Genomic DNA, 12,247 nt, shown 5'->3' with positions numbered 1-12,247 from the left:
CTCATGTTACACTGCATACTTTGAATTTTGCAGTTTCTTCAAGTGACTGGAACCTAGTGAATCTTAAAGAAAATTGTTCAGTAGTTGAATCAATGATACTCAAAACCTGTACTAGAAGGCTCTAGATATTAAATACTTCCACCAGTCTAATTTTAGAGGCTTTTATATTATCAATATTTTACTTATATATTACTTAATATACAATAATATATTACTTGGTGTTCAAGTAATTTAAATGTGAGGAGAGATCTGAAGAAAGCATCAATCTATAAATCCACAAAATGTCATATAATTCCTGACAAGAAAATGCTTCATTTATCAAAAACAGGCAAATTTTATCTAATCACTTAGCAAATTGTTTAGACAGAACTTCTACTAAGCCATCAAACAACGTTGTACATAAGTACTCATGTACACTGAATTCACCTCACTTGATAAATTCTGAAATTGTCCTTTTTCGAAGCACACCCAGAAATAATTACCCCTACTTTCATCATTTCAAGTTCCTTAATGTCAGCATTTGTACATAGCCTCCTCATGTACTGTACAGTGAATGCCCATTTTGTCATTCTTCAAACAGAATGACAAAACCTGTCTCTTTACCATTCAAGCTGAGTACACTATCAGTTGACACAGACACTATTTTTGAAAGGTTAACTTGTTGACCAGACAATTCTTTTATGACTGCCTTACATATTTCACCCTGTAGTGCATTCAGATAATGTTGCCAAGTTAACCATTTCTTCGCATACTTCATCAATGAAAAAAGTAAATCGAGCAACAATGTCTAGCCTAGTGGATGTTAGTGTTCTCATCAATTCAAATGGAAAGCAATTTAACAAATTCAGATCTTTTGTTAATCGTTCTATGTTCCCTTCAGTAATATTCTTTACTGGGTTTCTGCTCACTGGCAAATCCTTAATGTGCTGAATAATTTTTCTGGAGAACAGTCAGGAGCACACTCTAGCCACGATTCTTTAACATGCTCCCCATCACCGAGTAGTTTTCCATGTTGCGCAAAAATTGTTGAGACCTCAAAACTAGCAGCAACTAAGTTGGAACTATCTGATATATCTTCAAAATATTTGACTGCATTTTTGTTGTCAGTTCTTGAGAACTGAGTCCCTTTTGTTCTTGCTTACTTTCTAAATGCAAAGCCAATTATGAAAAATTTCATAATGCTATTTTACAGAAGAGGTCCTACACAACACTGTTTCAGAACATAAGATGCATAATGCTTTATCATCCTTTTTAATGGCGATGAATCTCTGGAATTCATTGTCACAGATGTCTGTAGAGGTCGTCATTGAGTATATTTAAAACCGAGATTGAAAGGTTCTTGGTTAGTCAGGGCATCAAAGGTCACAGGGAGAAGGAAGAGAATGGAGTTGAGAGGGATAATAAATCAGACACGATGGAATGACAGAGCAGACTCAATCATGCCAAATCTTTCACTCCATCACTCTTAGAAATCTTTGCAGTTTCTCGCATCATTTGAACATTTTTCTTTTTTTACTGGTGTAAAACTGAAAAGATAAATACAATTTTAAAATATCTCACCAATAAAGTTAACAGTTCTACTCACGTAATAAAATGTTTACTGTGAAAAAAAATCATGGAACATTAAATTACTTACAGTATTTACCAATATTACTGAATATCCAGTGTTCACTCACAAACTGATCTGTGCACCAAGTCTGAAGATTTCAAAATGTATTATCCAATTTCATGTGTTCTCGCAACTGTCTAGCTTGTGCCAAGCTAGCATGGTAAGTTTCCTGTGAAAACAGCTCACTGCTCTCATGTTGTAAAAAAAATCATTGCTGTTGCATTTGGCAGCAAAAATAATCATTATATACCTTTTTATTATAGGTGGAGTTTAAAGAATCAAGGGGGACAGCAATGCATGTTGCATGCCAACAAAATTTTTGTGCATGTCATCTTCCATTCCCATTAAGAATGGACAGGATGTTCCCAATGGTAGACAAGTCCAAGACCAGGGATAAAATTGAAGGATAAGTGGCAAGTCATTTAAGACTCAGTCCAGAATTCTCCTGGAAAATCGTAAACATGCAGAATTCTCTATCTCAACGTAGTTGAAGTAAATATGTTCAAGAAGTTGGAGTATAGTTTTTTAAAAATGGTTGGAGCCAGGCACTCACAACCCTCTGTGTAAAAAACTTACCCCGATGTCTCCCCTAAACTTCCCTCCCTTAATTTTGTACCTATGCCCTCTGGTGTTTGCTACTGATGCCCTGGAGGGAGAATGGGAGAATGGTGCCCTGAAAGGGAGAATGAAACTACACATGCAAATTCCTGCAACATCTGACGACCCTGTCAGAAGCTGATGTCAATAGCTTTCACAAAGGTGAACCTTCACAAGGAGCCAAGCCCTGATGGTGTGCCTGTACCAACCAACTGGCTGGAGTGCTCGAAGACATCTTCAATCTCTCACTGCTGCAGTCAGAGATTCCCACCTGCTTCAAAAGGGTGACAATCATACCAATGCCCAAGAAAAGCAGGGTGAGCTGACTCAATGAAATTCGCCTATTGCACTCACATCTAGTGTTGAAATGCTTTGAGAGGTTGGTCATGGTCAGAATCAATTTCTGCTTAAGCAACAACATGGATATTGCTATTGCTACAATCTGTCTACAGTGAATGCAATCTCACTGGCTTTCTACTAGGCCTTGAATCACTTAGACAATACCAATACCTACGTCAGGCTGCTGTTTATTGATTACAACTCAGCATTCAACACAATCATACCCTCAGTACTAACAACAGCTTCAAAATCTGGGCCTCTATATCTCCCCTACAACTGGATCCTCTGCCTCCTCATCAGGAGACCAGAATCAGTGCATATCAGATATAACATCTCCCCACCCCCACCGAGTCGACACAAAAAACATTAATTAGCGCAACTCAAGGATCTGTTCTTGCCCCACTGCTTTTCTCTCTCTATGCTCATTACTGTGTAACTAGGCACAGCTCAAGCACCATCTGAAATTTGCCAGTGACAACTTTTGTTGGAGAATTTGAGATGATGACAAGGAGGTGTATAGGAGTGAGACAGATCAACTGGTTAAGTGGTATCGAAACAACAACCTTGCAGTGAACATCAGCAAGACCAAGAAATTGATAAAGGACTTCAAGAAGGGGAAGGTACAGAAGCTTGAAGGCACACACTCAGCAATTCAGAAACAGCCTACTACCCTCTGCCATCCAATTCCTAAATGGACATTGAACCTGTGAACACTACTTCACTTTTTAAAAAATATTATTTCTGTTTTTTGCATGATTTTAATCTATTCAATATACACATACTGTAATGGATTTATTTATTATTATATTCTTCTTCTTATTATATTATTATTATGTATTATATTATTATATATTACGTATTGCATTGAACTGCTACTGCCAAGTTAACATATGTCACGACACATGCTGGAGATAAACCTGATTCTGGTAACATGCACGAGTCCTCAATGAGGGATCAGCAGTGGAAAAGGTGAGCAGTTTCAAGTTCCTGGGTATCAACATCATTGAAGATCTAGCCTGTGCCCAACATATCGATGCAGTTACAAAGAAGGCACATCAGTGGCTATATTTTATTAAGAGTTTTTGGAGTCTTGGTATATCACCAAAGACTCTCGCAAATTTCTACAGATGACCATGGAGACATTCTAAGTGGTAGCATCACCATCTGGTATGGATGGGCCACTACACAGCATTGGAAAAGGCTGCAAAAAGTTGCAAACTCAGCCAGCTCCATCAAGGGCATTAGTCTCCCCAACATCAAAGACATCTTCAAAGATGACGCCTCAAAAGGCAGTATCCTTTGTTAAGGGCTCCCATTACCCAAGCCATGTCCTCTTTCTGCACTAATATATATATATATATTTCTTATTGTAATTTAATAGTTTTTTTATTCCGTATTGTAATGTACTGCAGCAGCAAAACAGCGTATTTCATGACCTGCTTATGCCAATGATATTAAATCTGACTGTGATTCTGATTTCTCCTCATCTGTTGTAAAATCTGAAGCTGTGCCCTCTGGTCCTCTCCCACTATTAAAAACATCCTTGATTGTGAGGCGCTAGCTATCTACAGGCCTATAATGATATTTTCCCTTCTTGGGCTAGATTCTTAAGTAAGTCATTTACAACCAACTAAACAAATTTCTAGGAAAGTTTTAGACAGATTTTAGAGCAAACCATAGCACAAAGATAGACCTTAACAAAATTATAGAAACCTAGAAAACATACAGCATAATACAGGCCCTTCAGCCCACAAAGCTGTGCTGAACATGTCCCTACCTCAGAACTAACTAGGCTTTACCCATAGCCCTCTATTTTTCTAAGCTCCATGTAGCCATCCAGAAGTCTCTTAAAAGACCCTATTGTTTCTGACTCCATCACCGCCGCCGGCAGCCCATTCCACGCACCCACCACTCTGCGTAAAAAACTTACTCCTGACATCTCCTCTGTACCTACTTCCAAGCACCTTAAAACTATGCCCTCTCATGCTAGCCATTTCAGCCCTGGGGAAAAGCCTCTGACTATGCACACGATCAATGCCTCTCATCATCTTGTACACCTCTATCAGGTCACCTCTCATCCTCCGTCGCTCCAAGGAGAAAAGGCCGCGCTCACTCAACCTATTCTCATAAGGCATGCTCCCCAATCCAGGCAACATCCTTGTAAATCTCCTCTGCACCCTTCCTATGACTTCCATGTCCTTCCTGTAATGAGGCGACCAGAACTGAGCACAGTACTCCAAGTGGGGTCTGACCAGGGTCCTATATAGCTGCAACATTACCTCTTGGCTCTTAAACTCAATCCCACGATTGATGAAGGCCTATGCACTGTATGCCTTTTTAACCAGACTCAACCTGCGCAGTAACTTTGAGTGTCCTATGGACTCGGACCCCAAGATCCCTCTGATCCTCCACACTGCCAAGAGTCTTACCATTACTGCTATATTCTACCATCATATTTGACCTACCAAAATGAACCACCTCACACTTATCTGGGTTGAACTCCATCTACCACTTCTCAGCCCAGTTTTGCATCCTATCATTGTGCTGCTGTAACCTCTGACAGCATTCCACACTATCTACAACACCCCCAACCTTTGCGTCATCAGCAATTTACAAACCCATCCCTCCACTTCCTCAGCTAGGTCATTCATAAAAATCACAAAGAGTAGGGGTCCCAGAACAGGGCCTTCATGCAGAATATGACCCATCTACAACCACTTTTTGCCTTTTGTGGGCAAGCCAGTTCTGGATCCACAAAGCAATGTCCCCTTGGATCCCATGCCTCCTTACTTTCTCAATAAGCCTTTCATGGAGTTCCTTATCAAATGCCTTGCTAAAATCCATATACACTACATCTACGGCTCTACCTTCATCAATGTGTTTAGTTAGTTGCATCCTCAAAAAATTATATCAAGCTCATAGGGCATGACCTGCCTTTGACAAAGCTATGCTGACTATTCCTAATCATATTATGCCTCTCCAAATGTTCATAAATCCTGCCTCACAAAATCTTTTCCATCAACTTACCAACCACTGAAGTAAGACTCACTGGCCTATAATTTCCTGGGCTATCTCTACTCCCTTTCTTGAGTAATGGAAGAACATCCACAACCCTCCAATCCTCCAGGATCTCTTCCGTCCTCATTGATGATGCAAAGATCATTGCCAGAGGCTCAGCAATCTCCTCCCTCGCTTCCCACAGTAGCCTGGGGTACATCCCGTCTGGTCCCGGTGACTTAACCAACTTGATGCTTTCCAAAAGCTCCAGCACATCCTATTCCTTAATATCTACATTCTCAAGCGTTTCAGTCCATTGCAAGTCATCCCTACAATTGCCAAGATCCTTTTCCATAGTGAATACTGAAGCAAAGTATTCATTAAGTACCTCTGCTATTTTCTCCAGTTCCATACACACTTTTCCACTGTACACTTGATTGGTCCTATTTTCTCACGTCTATCCTCTTGCTCTTCATATACTAATAGAATGCCTTGGGGTTTTCCTCAATCCCGTCCGCCAAGGCCTTCTCATTGTCCCTTCTGGCTCTCCTAATTTCTTAAGCTCTTTCTTAAACTCCTTCCTGCTAGCCTTATAATCTTCTGGATTCCTATCATTACCTAGTTTTTTTAACCTTTCGTAAGCTCCTCTTTTCTTCTTGAATAGATTTACAACAGCCTTTGTACACCACGGATCTTGTACCCTATTATCCTTTCCATGTCTTATTGGAATGTACCTACTCAGAATCCCACGCAAATATCCCCTGAACATTTGCCACATTTCTTCCGTATGTTTCCTTGAGAACATCTGTTTCCAATTTATGCTTCCAAGTTCCTGCCTGAGAGCCTCATATTTCCCCTTATTCTAATTAAACGTTTCCCTAACTTGTCTGTTCCTATCCCTCTCCAATGCTATGGTAAAGGAGATAGAATTGTGATCACTATCTCCAAAATACTCTCCCACTGAGAGACCTGACACCCGAACAGGTTCATTTCCCAATACCAGATCAAGTACAGCCTCTCATCCTGTAGGCTTATCTACAATATTGTGTAAAGAAACCTTCCTGAACACACCTAACGAACTCTACCCCATCTAAACCCCTCACTCTAGGAAGATGCCAATTGATATTTGGGAAATTAAAATCTCCCATCACGGCAACTCTGTGATTATTACTCCTTTCCAGAATCTGTCTCTCTATCTGCTCCTCCATGTCCCTATTACTATTGGGTGGTCTATAAAAAACACCTAGTAGAGTTATTGACCCCTTCCTATTCCTAACTTCTACCCACAGAGATTTCGTATGCAAGCCCTCCATGACTTACTCCTTTTCTGTAGCCGTGACACTATCTCTGTTCAACAGTGCCACACCCCCACCTCTTTTGCCTCCCTCCCTGTCCTTTCTGAAACATCTAAAGCCTGGCACTTGAAGTAGCCATTCCTGCCCCTGCACCATCCAAGTCTCTGTAATGGCCACAACATCATAGCTCCAAGTGCTGATCCACACTCTAAGCTCATCCACTTTATTCATAATACTCCTCACATTAAAATAGACACATCTCAAACCACTGGTCTGAGTGTGTCCCTTCTCTATCACGTGCCTATCCTGCCTTTCACACTGTCTCCAAGCTTTCTCTATTTGTAAGCCAACCTCCCTTTCCTCCGTCAGTTCAGTTCCCTGCCCCCAGCAATTCTAGTTTAAACTCTCCCCAATAGTTTTAGCAAACCTTCCCACCAGGATGTTGGTCCCCCTCGGATTCAAGTGTAACTCGTCCTTTTTGTACAGGTCACACCTGCCCCAGAAGACGTCTCAATGATCCAGAAAACTGAATCGCTGCCCCCTGCTCCAATCCCTCAGCCATGCATTTCTTCTATTCCTATACGCCTATATTCCTATTATCAGTATCCTTAGACTCAGGATTGATGCCAACAGGGTCTCAAGTTCTATTCGATTCTCTTCCCAGATCTAAGTGCTGCATTTGGTACAACTGACCACAACATTCTCCTAGATAGCCTTGAGAACTGTGCAGGTCTCTCTGATAGTGCCCTTAATTGGTTTTGCAAAAAAAAACTCAGTATTTTTTGTCTTTCTTGGAGACCATTTTCTAAGAGACATGATGTAACTTCTGGTATTTGTTTAGGGAAGCTGACTTGGTCCCCTACTCTTCCCCTTATACATGCTCCCCTTAGAAGACATCATTAGAGAGCACAGACTTGACTTCCATAGTTTTGCAGATGACACACAATTGTACATCTTGATTGAGCCTGATAATGAAAAAAAAATCTTTTCTGATCTCTGGTATGGCTGCAATAAACAAACAGATGAACAATCATTTCCTAAAACTAAATGAAGATAAAACTGTAATACTTTAATATGGTCCTAAAGAACTTGGGAAACTTAGTTCTCCTTATAAATTCAGAAGTAACAAGCCTGGATTTTATCCTTGATTCAGATTCAAATTTTAAATCCACCTAAAGAAAATGACCAGAACAGCATTTTTACATTTCAGAAATATTGCAAAGGTACATCAGTTTCTGTCACAAAATGATGCTGAAAAACTAATTCACACCTTTGTATTGAATAGAACAGATTACTGTAATGCACATTTTACTGACTTTCCAAAGTAATCCACTGACAAACTTCATATCATTCAGAAGGTTGCTGCTGGACTTTAACAGAAACCAGGATGAGGGAGCATATCACTCTCATCCTTATTACTCTGCATTGGCTTCCTCTATCTTTTAGCATTGATTTTAAAGTTCTCTTACTTGTTTTAAAAGCTCTCAATGGCCTGGGACCAGAGTACAGTGGTGCTAGAAAGTTTGTGAACCCTGTAGAAGTTTCTCTACTTCTGCATAAATATGACCTAAAATATGATCAGATCATAACACAAAAGGCCTAAAACTAGATAAAGAGAACCCAATTAAATAACATAAAAAACACTATACTTGTTCATTTATTGAGAATTATCCAATATTACATGTATTTGCTTGAAAATGTATGTGAACCTTCGCTTTCATTAACTGGTGTTACCCCCCCCCCCCCCACCCGCCCCCGTACAGCAATAACTTCAACCAAATATTTCCCGTAACTTGATCAGTTCTGCACATCGGCTTGGAGGAATTTCAGGCCATTCCTCCTTACAAAACTGCTTCAATCCTAGGATGTTGGTGGGCTTCCTTGCATGAACTGCTTCCTTCAAGTCCTTCCACAACAGTTCTATAGGATTAAAGGCAGGACTTCGACTCAGCCATTCCAAAACAAAAAAATTCTTCTTTTTAACCATTCTGCTGTTGACTTACTCTTGTCTTTCAGTTAATTGTCTGCTTGCTATATACAACTTTCATTAAGCTTCAGGTGATGGACTGCTATCCTGACATTCTCCTTAATACAACTTTGAATTCATTGTTCCTTCGATGATTGCAAGCTGTCCAGGCCCTGAGGTAGCAAAGCAGCCCACACCATGATGCTTCTTCCATCATACTACACAGTTGAGATGAGGTTTTGGTGTCCGTGTGCAGTACATTTTCTCCTCTAAACATAGCAATGAGCATTTCTGCCAAAAAGTTCAACTTTTGTCTCATCTTTCCACAGAACATTGTCCCAGAAGTGTTGTAGAATATCCCGGGGGTCTTTTGCAAACTTGAGACGTACAATGTTTTTTTGGAGAGCAGTGATTTTCTCCATGGTGTCCTTCCATGAACACCATTCTTGTTCAGTGATTTTTTGTACTGGACATTTGAACAGAAACTTCAACAAGTTTTAGGGATCTCTGCAGGTCATTTGCTGTTACCCTTGGGTTCTTTTTCACCTCCTTCAGCATTGTACATTGTGCTTTGTGTGATCTTTACAGATGCCTACTCCTAGGGAAAAAGAGTAGCAACAGTACAGATTTTCCTCCATATGTAGAGGATTTCTCTTACTGTGGACTGATGAACACTCAAGTCTTTAGAAATGCCTTTGTAGCCTTTTTCAGCTTCATGCATCTCTACAATTCTTCTTCTGAAGTCCTCTGAAAATTGTTTTGATCGAGGCATGGTCCACATAAACAGATCTTTCTTGAGAAGAGCAGACTCTGTCTGTAACTGGACTTCAGTATATCTTTTTTTAAAAGAGGGCATGGCACCTCTACAACTCACACCTCCAATATCAACTCACTAATTGGAACACCTGACTCCAAATAGCTTTTGTAGAAGGCATTAGCCCAGAAGTTCACATATACTTTTCCAACAATTACATGTAATATTGAATAATTTTTCTCAAACAAATGAGCAAGTATAATTTTTTGTGTTATTTAATTGAGTTCTCTTGATCTAGTTTTAGGACCTGCATGAAGATCTGATCACATTTTAGGTCATATTTATGCAGAAATTGAGAAAATTCTACAGGATTTAAAAACATTTAGTACCACTGTACATCACAGAAATGCTTTTGCTTTATAATCCTGCTTGACCTCTCAGGTCTTCCTCTGCCGGTCACTTTATATTTTTAACAATTACACTCAAAAGATAATTGGCAGGTCAGCTTTTTGAACTATGCTCATAAACTGTGGAACTTAATATCTAAAATGATAAGGAATACAGACTCATTTGACACTTCAACACCAGCTCATATTTATTTAACCTTGCTTTTAACTGACATCTTTTTGTCTTTTATTTTTGTATTTGCACTTCACCCCATTGTAAAGCACTTTGAACAAAATCATTTACATTAAAAGTGCTAAATAAATAAAATAGTTTTGTTATCCTCTCCACATCCAATCTAGGCCTTTCAGTATTTGGTAGGATTCAATGAGATTTCTCCCTCATTCGCCTAAATTCCAGCGAGTACAGGCCAAGAGCTATCAATGATACACATACATTAACCCTTTCATTCTTGGGATCATTCTCATGAATTTCCTTTGTACCCTCTCCAATGCCAGCACATCCTTTCTCAGATAGGGGCCCAAAACAATACTCCAAAAATGGTCTGACTAACATCTTATTGAGCATCAGCATTACATCCACTCCTCTCGAAATGACTGCTAATATTCCATTTGCCTTCCTTACTACCAACTCAACCAGCAAGTTTACCTTTAGGAAATCTTTCAGGAGGATTCCTAAGTCCCTTTGTACAACAGATTTCTGAACGTGCTCCCCATTTAGAAAAATCTATGCCTTTAATCCTTCTACCCAAGTGCAATGACCATACACTTCTTGATACTGTATTCCATCTGCCACTTCTTTGCCCATTCCTCTAATCTGTCCACTTCCTTCTGCAGACACCCTGCTTCCTCAACACCAACTGCCTCCCCACCTATCTTTGTATCAGCCACAAACCTGGCTACAAAGCAATCAATTCTGTCATTCATATCACTAATATATATATAATGTGAAAAAAACCAACACCACGTCACTGTCAGCCAACCAGAAAAGGCCCCCTTTAATTCCACTCTTCGCCTCTTGCCAGTCATCCAATCTTCAATTTATGCTCGTGTACCATTTAACAACTTCATGTGCAATATTTTGTTGAAGGCCTTCTGAAAATTCTCTCTCTATCCTGCCTGTTACTTCCTAAAAGAATTCAAACACATTTATCAGGCATGATATTCCACTTAAGGAAACAATGTTGATTTCAGCCTATTTTATCATGTGCCTCCTAGTACACCAAAACGGCATCCTTAATAATGGACACTAACACCTTGCCAATGACTGAAGACAAGGTAACTGGCCTAGAATTTCCATCTTTTGCCTCCCTTCTTAAAGAGTGGAGTGACATTTGTAATTTTCCAGTCAGTGAATAAATTATATGAGTTATAAATTTACAGCAAAAAAGATTTCTCAAACCCAGAGATTTAAAACAGGTTTATGAATAACTGTCAAGCTTTTAAATTAATATGTTACATGTATTTCATCTATTCAGTTTCTTCTACAAACTCAAAGTGTGAAATCCTCTTCAAATCAACTTGCAATATATGCATAATTTATGATCATTTTTACTGGTTAGTTTCTTTATAAACAGACTTCATGCATTTATCATATGTAAAGGAATAAATGGGCAGAAGGGGCTCATTAGCCGTGGTTGGTAGCTCATCTTGGAGAAGAAAAACTCTGATCTCAAGCCTCCGCTGCTTTGCGGTTTTACCCATTCATTGGGAGTAAAACCCAAGGGGAAAATCCAGAACGGGAGTCCCTAAGGCAATCCTACATTGAGTTCATTGTTGACTGACAGCTCTTGCGATACTGCTGGTACTAAATTGGATCAATCTCTGCCGTTCCTTTGGGTTCATCAAATGTGTGCAGAGGGGGAGCTTGCTACATGGGCAACAGCTTGCTCTCCATATCATACTGCGCAGACTTGTGTATCTAGACAACTGGGACGCAATATCCATGGTCACCTCTGACCGACGAAGGCCCTCATTCAGTCATTCAAAGGAACGAGTAACAACTTCAACTGCAAAAACATTATTTGTCACCACATTTTGTACAGAATGCTTTGTCAATGTCAAAAATGAATCTTATTTCTGTATTGCTTGGCTCTAACTATAGAATACGACAGTACAGCTGACCAGCTTCGATTACCTCTATATGCACATGCCCAGGGCACTCTTGTAAGGCTGCAAAAACTCTAATATTCATCTCTATTAGATAAAGTAAACAACTTCGTTAACTGAGTACAGCTCTTAAAGAGATTCTTCCAAAGCATCAGTACCTTTTTTGCAACAGCATAA

At 39.6% G+C, this 12,247-nt stretch overlaps 1 protein-coding gene across 4 annotated transcripts in view; it reads right to left on the bottom strand.

The window, feature by feature from the left end:
* The window catches only part of kiaa0232 (KIAA0232 ortholog), a 128,571-nt gene that overhangs the window by 24,173 nt on the left and 92,151 nt on the right, over positions 1–12,247 (bottom strand). The gene's annotated exons all lie outside the window — the stretch shown is intronic.

This window comes from Hemitrygon akajei, chromosome 4 (genome assembly GCF_048418815.1).
Source record: "Hemitrygon akajei chromosome 4, sHemAka1.3, whole genome shotgun sequence".
NCBI lineage: Eukaryota > Metazoa > Chordata > Chondrichthyes > Myliobatiformes > Dasyatidae > Hemitrygon > Hemitrygon akajei.
This window is presented reverse-complemented; position numbering and strand designations above follow the sequence as displayed.